Below are 8,571 nucleotides of genomic sequence, written 5' to 3' on the forward strand. Positions count from 1 at the left end.
AAACTCTGTCAAGATGGAATTGATAGGGGCGCCCGGGTAGCTCAGTCAATTAAGCATTCGACTTCGGCTCAGGTCATGATCTCATGGTTCACGGGTTCAAGCCCCTTGTCAGGCTCTGTGCTGACAGCTCAGATCCTGGAACCTGCTTCGGATTCTGTCTCCCTCTCCCTCTGCCCCTCCCCTGCTTGCACTCTGTCTCTCTCTCTCAAAAAATAAACATTTAAAAAAATTTTTTTTAAAGATGGAATTGATAACCTGAATATTCTTACAGCTGTTAAAGAAATTCAGTTTGCAATTTAAAAACTCCTGAAAAAAAAATCTCTAAGCTCAGATGGTTTCACTGGAGAATTTTCTCCAACACTCAAAGAAGAATTAACACTACTTTTACATAATCTCTTCCAGAAAATAGAAGAGGACAGAACACTTCCCAACTTACCTTATAAGACCAATATTACCCTGATATCAAAAGGAGACAAAGACAGTACACACAAAAAGAAAATTACACACCAATATCTTTCAGGAATATAGGCACAAAACTCCTCAACAAAATGTTAGCAAGTCAAACACAACAATGTGTAAAAACAATAGTACATTGTGACCAAGTGCATTTCAAACCAGGTACACAAAGCTTGTTCAATATATGAAAATCAAACAATGTATTTTACCATATTAACAAGCCAAAGGGGAAAAAAAAAATCACACAGTAATATCAATGATATAGTAAAAGTGCTTGACAAAATCCAATTCTCATTAATGACAAAAACTCTCAGAAAAACAGGAATGGGGGGAAATTCCTCGACCTTATAAATAGCATCTGGAAAAATCTACAGCTAATACCATTTTTAAGGAGGAATGCTTAACACTGAATGCTTCTACTCTAAGAATGGGAAAAAAAGAATGAATGTACCCTTTCACCATTTTTATCCAACATATAGCCCTGGAATTTCTAGTCACTAAAATAGGCAATAATAATAATAATAATAATATTAAATTAAAAAGTAAAGAGCATGCAAATTAGAAAAGAAAAAATAACACTACTTTCAGACAAAATGATTTGCTGTGTACAGAATACCAAGAAACCTACAAAATGCTCCCAGAACAATGAGTTCAGTAATACTGTAGGATTTAAAATTAACACACAAAAATCAATTCAATTCTTGTATACTGACAATAAACCAGTTAAAACCAAAATTGAAAATGGTGCCATTTATACTTGCTCCAAAAAAAGAGAAATATTTAGATATAAAACTAAGAAAATATGTATAAAATCTGTATGCTGAAAGTTACAAAATGCTGACCAAAAAAAAATGACCTAAATACTTGGGGATTCACAAAATGCGATATCAAAAAAAAAAACACCAAGCAATCTAATTAAAAAATGGACAGGGGAATGAATAGACATTCTTCCAAAGAAGATATACAGATAGCCAACTGGTACATGAAAAGGTGCTCTACAGCACTAATTATCAAGGGAAATGCAAATCAAAACCACATGAGATACCACCTCATACCTGTTAGAATGACTATCATCAAAAAGACGAGACATACCAAGTGTGGTGAGGATACAGAGAAAAGGGAACCCTTGTGCACTGTTAGTGGATATATAAATTGGGAAAACAGTAGGGAGTCTCCTCAAAAAATTAAAAACAGAACTACCATATGATCCAGAAATTCCATTTCTGTATATTTATCCAAAGGAAGTAAAATCACTATCAATTCATCAGGAAGATATAAAAGTTATAAATATATATTCACTCATCATTAGAGCACTTAAACATATAAAACAAGTATTAACAGAACTGAAAGGACAAATAAACAGCAATAAAACAATAGCAGAGGACTTCAATATTCCACATTCAACAATGGATAAATCATCAGACATAAAATCAATAAGGAAACAGTGGGCTTGTATAACATTATAGATCAAATGACCATAACAGACATTTATAGAACATTACTTTCAACAGCAGCAGAATATACATTCTTTTCAAGCACAAGTAGCACATTCTCCAGATAGATTATATGCTGGGCCACAGTACAAGTCCTAACAAATTTAGGAAGAGTGAAATCATATCAATCTTTCGCAATCATGATGGTATAAAACTAGAAATCAATAACAGAAGGGAAGTTGGAATGTTCACAAATATATGGAAATTAAACAACACACTCTTAAACAACTTATGAGTCAAAGAAAAAATTAAATGAGAAACCAGAAAGAATCCTGAGAGAGATAAAAATGGAATAACAACATGCCAAAACTTATAGGATCCAATAAAAGCAATTCTAAGAAGGAAGTTCATAGCAAAATGCCTGAATTAAGAAAAAGAGAAAGCTTTCTAATAAATAACCCAACTTTACACCTCTAGGAACTAGAAAAAAAAGAAAAAGAAAAAACTAAGCCAAAGTTAGCAGAATAAAAGAAATAATAAAGATTAGAGCAGAAATAATGAAATACTCTCCAGGTGAACAATAGAAAAGATCAACAAAACTGTATTGGTTTTTTGAAAAGATAAACAAAATCAACAAACCTTTAACTAGACTGACCAAAAGAGAGAGAGAGAGAAGACTCAAATAAAATAAAACTATAAATGAAAAAAGAGACATTACAACTGATACCACAGGAATATAAAGGATCATAAGAGACTATTATCAACAATTATATGCCAACAAATTTGGATAAATTAGAAGAAATTATTAAATTCCTAGAAACACACCACCTACCAAGACTAAATCATAAAGAAATAGAAAATATGGACAATTCAACAACAAGTAAGGACATTGAATGAGTAATCAAAAATGTCCCCGCAAAAAAACCTCGGGCCCAGATGGTTTTATGGGTGAATTCTAACAAACACTTAAAGAAAAATTAATGCTAATCTTTCTCAAACTCTTCTAAAATATTGAAGAGAAGGAAACACTTCCAAACTCATTTTACAAGGCTAGAATTACTATAATAATGGACATATGTCATCATACATTTGCCCAAACCCACAGAGGTACAACACCAAGAGTGAACTCTAATGTAAACTGTAGCCTGAATGATGATGTTGTGTCAGTGTAGGTTCATCAGATGTAACAAATGTGCCTCTCAGGTGGGAAAAGTTGATAATGGGGAAAGCTATGAATGTGAGAGGGCATCAGGGACATGGGAAATCTCTGTATCTTTCCCTCAATTTTGTGTGAACTTATAACTGCTCTAAAAAAGTAAAGTCTTGGGGGCACCTGGGTGGCTTGGTCAGTTAAGCATCCAACATCAGCTCAGGCCATGATCCAACAGTTCATTAGTTTGAGCCCCACATCAGTCTCTTTGCTGTCATTGGCTGAGCCCGCTTGGATCCTCTCTGTCTCCTTCTCTCTGCCTCTCTCCCCTGCTTGCTCTCTCTCTTTCTCTCTCTCAAAAATAAATAAATGTTTTTTTTTTTTAAAAAAAAAGCAAAATCTTTAAATAGGGGGAAAAACCATAATAGTAGTGAAAAGTTTTAGCATTTCACCTAGGATCACTTAGATCCTAGAACAGAACATGCAGAAATCAACTCATACATATATGGTCAATTAATTTTTAAAAATGGTGCAAAGATGATTCAAGAGAGAAAGGATTGTCTTTTCAACCAATGATGCTAGAACAACAGGACATTCATATGTAAGAAAAAAAATTGATTCATACCTCCCACCAGACGCAAAAATTATCTCAAAATGGATTATATGCCTAAATGTAAAACCTGAAAAACTTCTAGAAGAAAAGATAGGAGAAAATGTTCATGGCCTTGGATGAAGCAGGATTTTTTTTAAGTTGTTTTTTAATGTTTATTATTTATTTTTTTTGAGAGAGAGACAGAGCACAAACAGGGGAGGGGCAGAGAGAGAGGGAGACACAGAATCCAAAGCAGGCTCCAGGCTCTGAGCTGTCAGCACAGAGCCTGATGCGGGGCTTGAATTCACGAACTGTGAGATCATGACCCAAGCCAAAGTAGGACACTTAACCAACCGAGGCACCCAGGTGCCCCTGAAGCAAGGATTTTTTCTAAAAATATTACACCACATGTACAATTCATAAAAGAAACAATTTATAGACCGAACTTGATCAAAAATAAGAACTGCTATTGAAAAATACTGAGAATGAAAAGACATTTTTATTTATTTTCATTTTTTTAAATGTTTATTTATTTTTGAGAGAGAGAGCACACATGGGCAGGGAGGGGCAGATAGAGAGGGAGACACAGAATCTGAAGCAGGCTCCAGGCTCAGAATCCAACAGGGGCTCAAACTCATGAGCTGTGAGATCATGACCTGAGCTAAAGTTGGATGCTTAACCAACTGAGCCACCCAGGCACCCCTGAAAAGGCATTTTTAAAAGGACTTCTGGAATGTTACAGCAAAGATTTCAAAGCTGTAATTTAATTATATAAAAAAAGAAAGGTAAGGTTTAACATCCTCTAAAGTCGCTAATCTCCTAACTCTTGCAGAGTGGAAAGCCAAAACAGCTACCCTATATGCTCAGACCAAGGGGCCTGATCATGTGGTCATATAGCATCTTATGCACATAACTAACATGAGTCTTAACAGTTTGTATGACTCACTTTTATTGAAATCTGTTAATTTTTTAATTATAAGGGACAGAAACCCTAACCTAAAATAAATTACTCAGAAAGGAAATGTTAGGGCTAATGAAGTCCAGGGTTAGATCTGCCTTCAATTAGTGCTGGTTCAGGGGCTCAAATGATACCATCAGAAGCTGGTCTTTCCTCATCTCCTAAGACCTACATAAGACATAATAAATCAGAATCCTTAGGAGTTAGGACTCCAGAGTCTTAAAAACAACAACAACAAAAAACCCTTTCCAGATGAGAACCACAAAGCACTTATCAGTAATTGCGTTATCTGTGAATAGCTTGTCTTTGCAACTTAATTACAAGTTTCTTGCATGCAAGGACAATTTCCTCTGCACCCTAATTATATCATCTAAGATTGTGCTCGATGGATATTTAACAGGTAATCTGTAAATTCCGGTAGATCTAGGGATGCTGTAAGTCTCATTCATGTCAGCATCAAAAGGCATTTGAAAAAAAAAATTCTGATATCCTTTTGGAAAATCTGGGCTAGTGAAAATACAGTGGGATTCAAAGTTTTTTAACAACTACATCCAAATGGAATTAGTGAATAAATTTGAGTTGGTAAAGAAAAAAGCCTCACACAGTATTCCAAAGCATTCTATTCTTAGCCCTACATGGTTCAAAATTCTTTTGAACTTGGATAAAGATATAGATGATAAATATCATATCTGTCACTAACAAAACCAGAAGATGTCAAATGATAAAAATGTATTTCACAATGTTCTTGAATAGCATGGCCACCCAAACATTACCACTAGATCAATTTTGGTATTCTTCCGGCCCTCACATTATACTTATTTTTATGTATGTATAATATTTTTGGCTCCATTTCTCCCATGAGTATCAACATTTTGGCTGCCAGCTTGTCTAGACTTATATCCTTTGACTTTAAATCTAGCAGGAAGAAAAGCTTTTCTTTTCCACAACTTGAAAAAAAAGTTCTGTCCTGATTTCCATTGAACAGAACCAGATCCCACACCTGTTCTTAAATACCATTCACAGGGGCCAAGAGTTCATGATGCTCTGGTTGGCACGCCTGAGTTCCACGCTCATCACTTGGGAGCCAGTGCTGATGTCAGCCCCATCTGAGGCATGCATGGACTCAGAACAGGGGAGCGTGGTTCCCCCATGAAAACCTGATTACTGTTTTGATAAGAAAGGGGAATGTCTGCTGAACTGCCAAAAAACAAACCAAAAAAGTCAGGGTCTCTTCTTCTCTCTAGGAACTTACATTCTACTCAGGAAGACAACTGTTAACAGATATTTGTAATATAAAATGACAAATGTTGAGATAAAGTTTTACAGTGTAGAGGGGCAAGTAAATTCAAGCTAGGGGCCAGGATTATGGCTACATAAGTTTCCAGAAGGAGACGATGCCTGAGTCCAGAAAGATTTTAAGTCTTTACAAGGTGTAGAAGAGGGCTTGGGAACGATGTAAGGATGTTTCCAGGCATCTCTGACTTAGATTTTATCCCCTTGCAGGTAGAATTATGTCTTATCCTTTCCCCCCTTGGGATTTCCCCCGTAACATGGTGCCTGGTGTCTAGTGGATGAACTTGTCAATATTCCCTCATTATATGTTCAGCAAAATTCTGTGGGAATTCATAAATTAGATATTTAACCACATTATCACAGAAGGCAACTGAGATAGAGAAGTTAGGTCATCAAAATCACAGTGTTACCCAACAACAGTGCGAAGGTAACCAACCCCCCACAGAAGAAGGGACATATCCAAACCAAACTCTAGACATGAAGAAGAATAGCACAAACCCTAGCCTTGTATTAGTAGTGCAGTAAATAGAGAAATAAAAGCAAGTAAAATTTTCAGTATGCTTAGCAGTTCTCACAAAGCCCAAAACACCAAATTTTTTTCTAATGATTTCAGATGTCAAGTGGTAAAAACTTATTTTACAGTGTTCTTGAATAAATAAGGACTGGGAAAAAATTGAGAGGGAAACATGTTTGTTTGGGTGGGTTGCTAAGCAACACCACACACGCCAGAGGCTCCTTTTGGATTTCCTTTGGAAGGTGGAATCTGCAGGACCAACGGTCCTTCTGCTGTGTCTGCTTCGTTTGTTCACATGGGGAAATAAAAGCAAAACAGGAAACAAACAGGCAAGTCTGATAATACAGAAGCCAGAGGTGTGGGGAATACTAAGCATTAAATCAGACCGCACTGTTTGTAAAGTTGCCTTTTAAATGGCTTTTCTAAACGGCCACCACGGCACTGAGACAAAGAGATGGGGTTTGTATAGCATGTTCCAGAAGAACGTAACCATGCAGATGAAATGAAACCAAATAGTATCCAGCTCTGTTATCTGCCCCACACAATATTTCAGGCCCTGTAGATTATTGTAATATATAATATTATAATAATATTATAATATGGCAATAGGCAATAGGATTGTGGCAACTGGGTGAAGAAAATTATGAGTGTGTCCACCTCATTTATTTTATAAAGGAAAACTTCTTATGAGAAATAGCGTTTTAAGATGGATATTAAAGGAAGGAATTCTGTGGTAAGGGAGAGAAATTTATAGCTTCAAGGTCTGCTAGAGGAAAGGCAAGGAGCTCCGAAGGGGAAAAACATGTCAACGAAAAAGGACAGAAGAGAACATTAGTAAGCCAGAAAGAGTGAATGCGTTTTTGAGCAGGAAACATATTGCATGGCTGGTGGAGGGTTGATGAAGATGAAGATTTAAATTCGCAGTGAAAGTCCTGGAATGTAGGCTTTAGGATGCAGTGCATTAAATACCATCCAAGTTATATTACACAAATAATTCTGTGAATTTTTAAAAAATCACATTTCTTGTGATAATTTGTAATTAAAACTTGTGTTAAGCACACATTTAATTCTGAATTATCTATGGGTGAATGCATTTTTGTCCAGTCTGAATTCTTTTTTTTTTAATGTTTATTAATTTTTAAGAGACTGAGCATTAGCAGGGAGGGGCAAAGAGAGAGGGAGACACAGAATCTGAAGAAGGCTCTAGGCTTTGAGCTGTCAGTCATCCCACAGCCTGATGTGGGGCTCTAACCAGTGAACTGCAAGATCATGGCCTGAGTCGAAGTCAGACACTTAACTGACTGAGCCACCCAGGTGCCCTGGTCCGTTTGAATTCTTTTGGAGACAATGGTATGGTCTTTAAAAGAATGTTTCAGATTTTGTTTTAAATAATTGACACTGTAACCAAAAAAAAAAAAAAAAAAAAGGAGGGGGGAGCACCTGGGTGGCTCAGTTGGTTAAGCGCCAGACTCTTCTTGATCTCAGCTCAGGTCTTAACCTCAGGGTCATTTAAGCTCCCCATTGAACTCCATGCTGGGCATGAAACCTACTTTAAATGAATGAATGAATGAATGATACTGTAAATGAAGACACACTATTATCATTATTAATTATAGAATACAGGCTATACTCTTGAACATGCATCTGAGACTTTCCATGATCTAGCCCTGCCTACCTTCCTCTCTCATGCCAGCCTGAGTAGTCTCTCTGTCTCAATCCTTTCTTGTGTTGAAAGCCTTCGTATGGACTTAATACTGTAGGGGCCAAGGGCAAGCCACCCCAAAATGTGCACTTCGGAGAACTGATTATTTTTTTAAAAGTTACTTAATAAATAGCAGGTACAAGGACACTCAGAAACTTCTCCATCCCCTGAAAGCAGGAAATCCTTCCTGGGGCTCCTGGGTGGCTCAGTTGGTTAAGTGACCAACTTTGGCTCAGGTCATGATCTCGCAGTTCAAGCCCCACATCAGGCTCTCCGCTGATGGCATGGAGACAGCTTGGGATTCTCTCTTTCCCTCTCTCTCTCTCTCTCTCTGCCCTTCCCACACACACACTCTCTCTCACTCTCAAAATAAATAAATAAACTTTTTAAAAAAGGGTACCCTTCCTGTACTAGGCAAAAAGACATCACCAGAGATAGAAACTTTAAAGCTGAGAAAGGTGTAGCAAAAACCT

Source organism: Panthera uncia, chromosome B1 (genome assembly GCF_023721935.1).
Source record: "Panthera uncia isolate 11264 chromosome B1, Puncia_PCG_1.0, whole genome shotgun sequence".
NCBI classification, from domain to species: Eukaryota; Metazoa; Chordata; class Mammalia; order Carnivora; family Felidae; genus Panthera; species Panthera uncia.